The 11697-nt window shown below is 34.7% G+C and overlaps 1 long non-coding RNA gene across 1 annotated transcript; it reads right to left on the bottom strand.

Moving 5' to 3' along the window:
• Positions 1–9392: 9392 nt before the first annotated feature.
• LOC110883269 lies at positions 9393–11268 on the bottom strand. The gene is made up of 2 exons (XR_004869870.1): positions 11028–11268; positions 9393–9568 (listed from the first exon to the last, which is right to left on the bottom strand). It is a non-coding gene; the product is annotated as an uncharacterized LOC110883269 (long non-coding RNA).
• Between the last annotated feature and the right edge of the window lie 429 nt (positions 11269–11697).

Below are 11697 nucleotides of genomic sequence, written 5' to 3'. Positions count from 1 at the left end.
AGAGCTAATTCTAATAGAAAATTTAAATAAAGCAAACATTTTGGGTTTAGGAATTAGAGTGGATGAGATATATGTAGAAGTAAATTATAGTGAGTAAAATTATGGGTACTTAAAATAAGGCAGACGAAATGATCATAAAATTAAGTAAGGATCATTAATATAAGGATCATTATGTGAAGAGATTGTGATATGTCTATTACTAACATCAAAATAATAGACTTAGTAAAGTCCTACTTAAACAAAGACAAATCAACTTTGGCCAGAAGTGTAATCATTTAAGTATGTGTGCAAAGTAATCGTGACAAATCAGCTTTGGCCAGAAATGAGACAATCACTTTTGTTATGCACTTGTCAAGCATGCTAAACATAAATGAATTAAATCAACTTTGGCCAGAATTAAGACATTTCACGTTTGTAATGTATACTTAACATAGCTTTTATAATACTTGAACAATAAATAGATGTATTAAATCAGCTTTGGCCAGAATTGATACATCAGAAGCTCATTCAAGTTAAGCTATTTTGGTTTTGTAAAATTATCGGATTCTGATTAGTTAATTAAGTGTTAACAAAACCAAGTATTTAATAGCAAACCATCTGTTAGTGCGGATCGATAAGGCCCAAGTTTTGTGCGATCAGTAATGCCCAAGTCTTGTGCGATCAATAAGGCCCAAGTCTTGTGCGATCAATAAGGCCCAAGTCTTGTGCGATCAATAAGGCCCAAGTTTTGTGCGATCAGCACTGTCTTGTGCGATCCACAAGTCTTGTTCGATTACCCTTGTGTAACTGTCTTGTACGATCAGACCACGTCTCATGTGATCTGATCTTGTGCGACTGAAGGGAAAACTTGTGCAATTAGTTCATTTATAATTTCGAACCTACTGTTAATAGCTGTTTCTTGTGATTATAACTAAAACTCGAAATTTAAGGGATTGTGGGATAGTGTTTCCTATTTTATTTATGATCTAAACTTATCAAATATTTCGAAAATAATAACTGAAAAATCTATCAACAGTTATCGAAATTTTAATAGATAAAATTCAGATCAAACATTGGAAAAAACATCCACTAATCCAAATTATATTCCAAATCTTAGGGAATTTTCGAGTTTTATTTAGAACAAAAGATGAACCCTAAAAAAAATAAAAACATAATTCTGGGTTCCGAAATCTAAATTTTAAGACTTTCTTTAATGGATTTCGAATATTAGTTTACCTGTTATAATTTCGAGCCAATTTATCAAACATATTTTTCCGAAAACAGGGATTTCGGTACCAAGGGACCCGAAAACAGCCGAGACCTTTTAAGGCTTTAAAATTTTCGTTTTCCAGATTTTTGATCCCAGAATAATGGATACAAAACCAGAACTGATTTATCAACATAAGCTCTGATACCACATGTTGATCAGTTCTGTTTAAAACATAAAGGAAAACGAAATAACATACCTTTGATTGCATCAGTAAAGAATCCAGTCAGAGACGCAGCCACGGAGTTAGACATAGTTGTTAGTTTAGATCCGGTTCCTCCTTAGGGTGTAAAGTGATGATGGTGATGAACCGAAAGTAGGGAGGTTTCGGTTATAGAGAGAGAGAGGGACGAATTGTGATGTTATGTTGTTAGGTTGTGTGTCTAACCTTTAACCTAATAATCTCCTTAAATATACACCCAAGAGGAAACCCAATTAGATAATAAGGGTAATATGGTCCATCAACAATTACCAACTAGTTATTAATAGGTTATTAATATATTTTGATCTATATTATATAAATGATAATGATGGCTACTAGATTAAATATAAATAAATAAATATTTAATCTTACAGAATATGCTTTTATGAAGCAGCTTCAGGGCTATTGGTGAGTGTAAAGTTGAAGTTTGCACAACTAGTCTGCCTACGTAACAACGAAGAACTAAACCCAAAGCTCATATTCTCCAAATCAAACTCCAGAAAATTATCCTCAAATTGAAGCGTCCCGATCACGATTGCATGTTCAGTTGTTGCACCACCGTCGATAAACGCTAGGCATGCGGTGTCTTTTCTTACTTGTTTCATGGAGTTAGCTTTGGATATAGTCCACTTATTTCCACTAGAGAGGACCAAATCAATATCAGGAACCCTTAAAATAATTCGAGCGAAGGTCCTGAAACACACCCCGAACGGTGCTACTGGTCTCGCACGAGGGAGTCCTATCGTCTAGATGGAAAATATCCTAACCATTCGATTATAAATATCGGATCTAAGAGTGGTGTAAGGCTCAATTGTACTAAGCTTGGTAGTAATCTTTCGAGGGATATGTTTGGCAAAAGTAGTTGGTGGCTAGTAGCTGGAGGCTGGAAGCTGGTAGCTGGTAGCTAGTAGCTGTAGCTTTTTAGATATATTTGGTGTTTGATAGAGTAGCTGTAGCTTTTAATAAAATGTATAAAATGACAAAAATAGACATAACTAAAAATTTAGAAAGTTGGTGCATTAAAAACTTCCTTATTTTTAGAGGTTAAAATAGTAATTTTTTCCCTAAAAGCTTGTAGCTCCTTCTAAACGCTACTAGTAGTAGCGTTCAACCAAAAGCTTCAAGCTCCTAACCTAAAAGCTTAAAGCTCCTTCAACCAAACAAGACTTTTTGTTGAGTAGGAGCTTTTTCTTAAAAGCTTAAAGCTAGAAGCTCCTAAAACTCTTAAAAGCTCCATGCCAAACATACCCGAGGTAGGTCAATAGATCTCCGTCCAATTACGATGGAAGTGACACCTATAAAGTATCCAAAAGAATCTGGATGCTTTAGCAATGGAAAGTAGACTCTTTATATCAACATCTGATTGGGGAACAGAGCCGGCTCAATATTTTTTAAATTTTTCTAGGCCCAAAGCGTATAGTAAAATTGGGGCCCTTTTTGTAAACGAAAAAAAATTGCTATGAATCCTATTATTCATATATTATCTTTGTATAAGCATAATTATAGATCATAAACCTCAATATTAACAATCTCAAAGTCAAAATTACCAACATATAATATATTTTCTTAGAATTTGTGGCCCTAGAAAAATGGAGGCCTAAAGTTCTTGCTTTATTTCACTCCCTCTTGAGCCGGCCCTGTTGGGGAAGAAGGTAATATGGGCCCGAGCCGAAGAACAGAACTCCCGGAGTGGAAGAGGTGCTAGGAAAACATAGAGCTAATGATCCTTTAAGTGGGTGATATAAATAATCCGGTAAGGCATAAGGTGAGAATGAAAACGCCATAACACCAGTAACACCTGTATTAGAGGGAATATATTAGTTACATATTATTGTGAAGTGTAGGAAATAAATGATACCTAATCAAATAATATATTCTAACTATGCTAATTAACAATATAACAATAATCCCTAACTAATATATTCTCTTTCATAAATAATAACCTGAAGGGAATGATTCAAATGAGGAAGAAGGAGCACACGCCGCGTTAGGGTTAACACCATATAATCCAGTGAAAACATTTTTACCGTCGCTTGTGTTCGCTATGAAATCGTCATAGTTAAGAAGGGCCTGACCACACGATTTTGTAATCGGGTTCACAACATTGACTGGACACGTACCAGGTAAGGTCGAGCTGTTGGTTACTGGTGGGCAAGATGGATTTTTGTATGAGTAAGTAGTTCGTGCGTCGGTGCATTGATATTCTTCGCAAGAAACAGGATAGGTACAAAGCGTGTTGCCAGGGCAACTTCCATAAGACATGTTCCATTGCAAGATGCAGTCGTGCCATGTGAAAGGAGCATCGATGTCTATTAGGAGTTGGCGTGCAAGAATTGCGTGTTTACAAATTTTGTCATGACCTGAACGCTATAGAGCGGCTTTGCAGCATCAGTATGTCTTGTAATGGGAACAACTATGGACGTGTACGGCGGCATAGACTTAGTTATAGCGTTCTGTTCTTGAGAGATGGAGAGTAGAACCGTAAGAATTAGTTGTAGAAGCAAATACATTTTACAAATGTTTGTATTTTCTCAAGTACAAGTACTCTAGATGAGTTGGATGTATGGCTCAAGCATATATATATATTGATATTTGGCATTAGGTAGAGTTAACAGCCAGTTAAAATGTTAAAACTATTGTTTGATCAGGTCAACTGATTATAGTTCTAGTCAACTGGTCATTCAATTGGTTATTGGGTTGTTATTGTTAGTTGGGCTTATTGCTCCAACTGGGCTAATCTGTTTTAAGTTGTTGGGCTGTTGTAACAGGTTTTATCACTGATGAAAATATCTAGAGGGGTGTTTATGTAAAATGGAGGACTACGGTTGCTGTTAGTTGAAGATTTGGGGGCTGAAGTGAAACTCTACATGTTTCATGTTATATAAGGCTTTTGATCTTCAATCATTCATTAGTTCAGTTTGTAACTCTCTCTCTCTTGTTGTTGTTCTCTGCTAGGGTTTGATCCAGAGATTGTATACGAATAATCTCTCAACTGTATCTGAGAGATTATTCTGTGGTTCTTGTGTATTTCTTCTATTGTAGATGATCATCTGTTGATGATCATCATTGTATCATTGTACTGTTTGTATTGTTTGATCTTACATTTGTAAGATCTTCTGGGTATTTTGGGGGGCAAATATTTTGGGTTGGTTAATAAGATTTTGTCACCTGTTTTGTCGCTATTTCTTCTGTTGTTCTGTGGTTTGTGCTTCGATTCATATAATTTTACATGGTATCAGAGCTTATGCTCTAGATCCGATGGTTTTTCCGCTGTAAATCTGATTTGATTCGTGTTTTGTGTGTTAGGTCTGCTTTATCGGTGCAGATCTGGTGTTTGGGAGTCATTAGATCAACTTGATCTTGGGCGTTCTTTACAAACCCTAGCTAGGGTTTCTTGGCTGTTGAGGTCTCCTCTCTCTTGGTGGTTATTCACGCTGTGTTGGTCTCTAAATCCAAGAAGATTTAGGGCAAACTGACCAGTGGTGATTTGATCTTGTTGACTGATATTATCAGATCTGTAAGTTCTTGAAAACTTCAGATCTGGTGATTTGGAGTTGCTTGCACCCACTGTGAGATAATATACTTCTCTCCTCTCTGTCTTTATTTTTTTGTTGGTTGATTTAGTTGAAGTCGGGGTAGTGAGGACCGGCACTCTTATTTGTGTATTCTTGATTGTTATCTTTTGATTTTTTGGGTTATTGGCTCCTGTATTAAGACTTGTCCAGGCACTATAAGTGACGAACCTGGAATCTTGACACTGATACAGCTTCGCCTTGTTGTTTGTGTGTTCTTGTTATAAGTTTTTTGTTTGCTGTCTGTGATTTCATCTGTTGATTGTATTATGACGACTAAAGATGATAATACTGGGTCTTCTCAGACTTTGATTAGCAAATTAGATATTGGTGACCCTTTATTTCTTCACCCTAGTGACTCAAGTTCCTTAACTATAGTTAGTATAAAACTAAAGGGTACTGAAAATTATAGGGTTTGGTCTAGTGCTATGAAATTAGCATTAGAAGCCAAAAATAAAATTGGGTTTATAGATGGTAAATGTAAAAGAAATACTGATGATGATGTGTTAAGTAGTCAGTGGGACAGGTGTAACTCTGTGGTGTTAAGTTGGTTGCTAAATTCTGTTTCAGAAGAGTTGTATTTAGGTCAAGTATTCTCAAAGTTAGCTTCTGATGTTTGGACAGATTTGAAAGAAACTTATGATAAAGTTGATGGCTCTATAGTTTATGATCTTTATAAACAAATTAATTGTATTACTCAGAGTGGCAGTTCAGTATCTGAATATTATCATAAACTAAACACAATGTGGAAGCAGTTTGATGTTGTGCTTCAACTGCCTACTTGTTCATGTCAAGCAGCTAAATATTTTAATGATTTTTCTACTTTAATCAAACTTATGCAATTTCTTATGGGTCTTGATGATGTTTATCATCCTGTAAGAACAAATCTTTTAACTAGAGAGCCATTACCTTCAGTCAAAGTTGCTTTCTCAATTGTGTCTAGGGAAGAATCACATAGAAATTCTAGTTCTGGGTCAAAAAGTCAAAATGTATCCTTTGTTTCTAAAACAACTCAGTCTTTTGAGCAGAAAAGAAAAGAGTTTAGAGGTCCTAATCCAAATCTTAAATGTACTCACTGTAATAAGCTGGGTCATACTGTTGATAGATGTTTTGAATTAGTTGGATATCCTTCAGGTTTCAAAAAGAAATCTGGAGGTCAAGGTGGAAATTTTTTTTCAAATAATAGATCAAATGTGTCTTCTGTTCCTTCTGTGTCACCATTTTCTCCAGAGCAGGTGGCTAAACTTTTGAGTCTTGTGAATGAGAAAACAAGTTCTGAATCACAGCCTTCTAATGTTGGAGGTGAGTCTAATTGTGGTTTCAGTTCTTTAGGTGATTTTATGTGTTGTTCAAGTTTGATTAATTTTGGTTTTGATTACAATTGGATTTGTGATTCTGGTGCAAACCAGCATATGATCAAATCTGATAAAGATATGTTTGACTGTTTTGATGTATCTGAATTTGATCTTACTGTTTCTCATCCTAATGGAACTAAAGCTAAGGTGTCTAAAATTGGAAGTATAAAACTTGCTGAAAATGTTGTCTTAAATGATGTATTCTTTGTTCCATCTTATAGTGTTAATCTTCTGTCTGTTTATAAGTTAGCCAAAGAAAACCAAATTACTGTTATTTTTAATGATAACAATTGTTTACTTCAGGATTCGAAATCAGGGAGAATCCTGGTGACTGGTAAACAAGATAATGGGCTGTATTTTGTTGTAAAAGGTGGTAATTCTATCAATCTGTGTTTTAATAGTTTGAATAATAGCAACTTATGGCATAGTAGGCTGGGACATCCTGCTAATCAGATCTTGTCAATATTAAAAGATGACTTAGGTGTTGTTGATGTTGCCAAACATCCATGTGAGGTTTGTCATAGGGCCAAACAAGTTAGAGTTCCTTTTCCTTTGAGTGAACATAAAACTAAAAATGTAGGTGATATTGTTCATTTGGATGTCTAGGGTCCATATAAAGTAACCAGTAGGGATGGTTTTAAATATTTTTTAACTGTTGTTGATGATTACTCTAGGGCTGTTTGATGTTATTTAATGAGAAATAAAACTGAGGTGTTTGAAAATATTGAAAGTTTTTATGAGCTGGTTTTAACTCAGTTTAAAAAAAGGATTAAGGTTTTTAGAAGTGATAATGGAACTGAGTTTATAAACAGTAAAATGGAATTTTTTTGTAAATCAAAAGGTATTATGCATCAAACATCTTGTTCATACACACCACAACAAAATGGTGTTGTTGAACGAAAACACAGACATCTTTTAAATTTGGCAAGATCCTTGTTATTCCAAAGTTGTGTTCCTTTAAATTTTTGGTCTGATTGCATCTTGACTGTTGTTTATATTATCAACAGGTTACCATCTTCTGTGCTTTTAGGTAGAAGTCCATATGAGTTAATGTTTGGTTTTAAACCCTCTCTTAAACATCTTAGGATATTTGGTTGTTTATGCTTTAGCACTATTCTTAATGATTTAGACAAGCTGTCTTTTAATGCTGAAAAATGTGTCTTGATTGGTTATTCAAATGTTAAAAAAGGATACAAGTTGTGGAGTTTAGACAATAAAAGAGAATTTTATTCTAGAGATGTCAAATTTTATGAAACAGTATTTCCTTATAAGTCAACTCAGATAACTAGTCAAGATAAAAATTTAACTCATAGTTTAAATCATTTAAATTTCTTTGATAGTGTTGAAGTGTTAACAACTTATCCTATAAGTCCCAATGATGAAGAGAGGAGTCATGAATCTCATGAGGTTACTGGTGATGATCAGCAACCTATTCCCTCTACATCTGCCATTCCAACTGCTGTTGAACATCAGCATTCAACAGTTGGAGTAGAAAGTAGTAGTAGTAGTGAAGGATATGGTAGGGCAGAGGACACAAGTACCTCAAATGATGAGTTCAGCCTATCTGAGGGAATTAATACTGTTAGAAAATCTAGTAGGAGAGTTGTTGTGCCAAAACGTTTTGAAGACTTTGTGTTGAATGCTAAAGTTAAGTACAATATTGATAAAGTAGTTAACTATTCATGTTTGTCTAGTGATAATTTATATTTTACTACCTCTTTAAACAAAACTATTGAACCCTCTTGTTATGAGGAAGCAGCCAAAGATCCAAGATGGATAGAATAAATGAACAAAGAAATGGATGCTTTGTTCAGAAATAACACTTGGATTTTGGCTGATCTTCCTCATGGTCGGAAAGCAATTGGGTGTAAATGGGTTTATAGAGTTAAATATAAGTCAAATGGTGAAATAGAAAGGTTTAAAGCTAGATTTGTTGCTAAAGGCTTCAATCAAAGGGAAGGTTTGGATTTTGGAGAAACTTTTTCTCCTGTTGTTAAGATGGTTACTGTTAGAACTATTATTGCTTTGGCTGTATTTTTTGGTTGGTCTTTGTATCAGCTTGATGTTGATAATGCTTTTTTGCATGGAACAATTACTGAAGATGTATATATGAAATTACCACAAGGGTATTATTCCAAAAATGAGTCTAAAGTGTGTAAGCTTGTTAAGTCCTTATATGGACTTAAACAAGCTCCTAGAAAATGGAATGAAAGACTAACTGATGTGTTGCTTAAAAGTGGTTTTATTCAAAGCAAATGTGATCACTCTTTGTTTATTATGTCAAAACCTAGTGTAACTGTGTTTTTGCTTGTTTATGTTGATGATATAGTTGTTACAGGAAATTATGTTGATGAAATTGAAAAAATAAAACATGTTTTACATGAAACATTTAGAATTAAAGATTTAGGAATTTTAAAATACTTTCTTGGTATTGAAGTTTTGTATGATCAAAATTCTATTTGCCTAAATCAAAGAAAATATTGTTTAGAACTTTTAAATGATTTGGTTATTTAGGATGCAAACCTGTTAGCACTCCAGTTGAACAAAACTTCTTGGTTACTTCTAAAATTGACAAAAATCAAAAATTGCTTGACAACATAACTGGGTTTCAAAAACTGATGGGTGAGCTTATATATTTGTCTTTAACAAGACCTGATATAAGTTACACTGTTCAGTTCTTGAGTCAGTTTATGCATAGTCCTAAAGAAGTTCATTTAAGTTTAGCATTGAGACTGTTAAGGTATTTAAAGAAAAGTCCTGGTAAAGGACTGATCTTTAAGAAAAGTGTCAATTTGAATTTAGTTGGTTTTGCTGATTCTGACTGGGAAAAATGTTTGTCTACTCGCAAGTCTGTTACTGGTTTTTGTATTTTTTTGGGAGACTGTCTTGTTTCTTGGAAAAGCAAGAAACAAAGTACTGTTTCGCGATCCACTACTGTTACGCCCTAACTCGTAATTGACAAAAAGTCGCAGCGGAAGTTTAAGCCATAAAATTTCTTTCATTATAAATACCTTAACTTATTTAAAATTTCATTTTAACACAACTTTTTCACATGAAGTCATCAACCGACTCATTTACAATTAAATACATGACATGGGTTTTCTAAATTTCAACACCAACGTTCCCGTACAATCTGTCTTGTGACTCGGTCCTTGATCTCTATCCCTTGAAGATCCTTCGTATCTCGTACTACCTGCGCTCACCACATAAAATTCATAAACATCAGTACGCATCGTAAACATGTAAAATTCATTCACGTTTATTTTTCGTTCCGTTAACTCTTTACATTCCGGCTTTCCATCTGATCATACGACCCGCGGTGAGACTTCTCTGCTATTCCTGCGTTACACTTCATTCACCATGGCACGCCATTAGTAACATGACCATTCAAATATGTTAGAGCCATATATATAAGCATATATACAAGATCCTTTCTTTCATGCACAACAAATCCTACTTCATGGATAAGTACCTACACACGTATGTTCATACACATTTCATACCTACATACATACATGCATACATACTTATGTACATACATACTTACTTACATACATACATACATACATACAAGCTTTATTCCTTTGTGTACATTCAATCCCATTTAATACATATGTACATACTTTCATATATGTATAGTCATACATCTATTTAAATACACCCGAAAACATACATGCAAACATAAACACATCTACACGTACATTCTTACATACTTACATATAGTTATATAATGCATATAACGTATTTAGATAGCCTTCACACAAGTTTAGAGTTGAAGAATGCGAAAAATATGAAAGAACCAGCAATTGGCGCAAGAAGGAACCAATCTGGCGCAACCTTGTGCCAGTTCTGGCGCAATACAGATGACATCAGTCAGGGGCGCAACCTTGTGCCAGGGGGGCGCAACCTTGCGCCTGGTTCAGACCTGCAACTTTCAGCATGACGAATTTTTACAGTTTTGGTCATAACTTTCTCATTTCTTGTCCGTTTTACCCGATTCTTTTTCCTACGTGATCGTAATTTAATCCTCTATCATATGGACTTGAAATCCCACGTTCGGTTTAAGGAAATTCTTAACTTACGTGCGTTCGACATATTATCATTTTCTAACTATTTGACCCGTTCGTGCATTTATCAACATAATCAGTTTATTTAACCTCAATCTCATAAGAACTTTAATAATTTCATTGGCACCTATCATAAAAGATTAAATTCTCGGACGTCTTGCATCCTCTTAACCCATTTTCGCTCAAAAGCTTATTTTTGACCCGTTATGGGTATTTGCGCATTAAGTGGACTATGACATACCAAACCCTATACTTCGCTTTCATACTTGTCCAAGACATTACTCTAATCGAATAGCTCGTTTCCAAACGACTTCTAAGGTCGTTTGCCCGATATACCTATCAAGGGCATTTTAGTCAACTATGCTCTATCCTTAATAACAAAGGAATTCCTTACATAAGTAACCAATTCCACTACTTAGCTACAATTTCTTAATCACACCTACCTTGCTCGGATCAAAACTAAAATCCGTTTAATACTTCATTGACATCATACAATTCATTCCTATTCGACCTCAATTATCACATATAATTAAATTGCATATAACATTACATAAACAACTAAGAAGTGATTACGGAATCACTTACCTTGAGCGTCCATTTTCGCATTGGCTTCCTTGTCCCCTCTTGACCCGTTAGTCTTTCGTGCTTGAGTCCACTTCCACATGATCCCTAATGCATGTGTTTATCTTGTGTAGATGGTTGGGAATATAGCTCATGCATCCATCAAACCTTCATTTTTCTCTTCCAATTTGGGGAATTTTGTGGTTTTTAGGGTTTGTCTTCTCCCCTGCTCAATCCATCGCCCACACACACCTCTCTAATGTGTGTGTTTTATTTTTTTTTTAAGTTTATGTAATTTCATCTTTCAAGTTGCCCAAGTTTGGCCCCTCAAGATTCACCATATTCCCATACTTGCCACAACTTCATTTCTTTAAATAAAACACTTTCTTATTTATCCTCTTTTAACCCTTGTAATTTGTTAATTGTTAGTCACAAATTTTTCCATCCCTTATATTTAACTTGTAACTATAACTAAGTTAACTAACTTAGTTACCATGTCACATCGTGTAAAACAAAACATGCTCGAAATTTAATAATTCGGTTTTTGGGGTGTTACAAGTCTACCCCCCTTAAAGAAGGTTTCGTCCCCGAAACCTTTCTCGTTCTTACTCTTACCTTTCTATTGTACTCATTCAAAGGGCACATTACAACATAAGTCATTCGGGGTCTTTGCAAAAGTCTTATTCATGAATAA

This window comes from Helianthus annuus, chromosome 10 (genome assembly GCF_002127325.2).
Source record: "Helianthus annuus cultivar XRQ/B chromosome 10, HanXRQr2.0-SUNRISE, whole genome shotgun sequence".
Classification (NCBI taxonomy): domain Eukaryota; kingdom Viridiplantae; phylum Streptophyta; class Magnoliopsida; order Asterales; family Asteraceae; genus Helianthus; species Helianthus annuus.
This window is presented reverse-complemented; position numbering and strand designations above follow the sequence as displayed.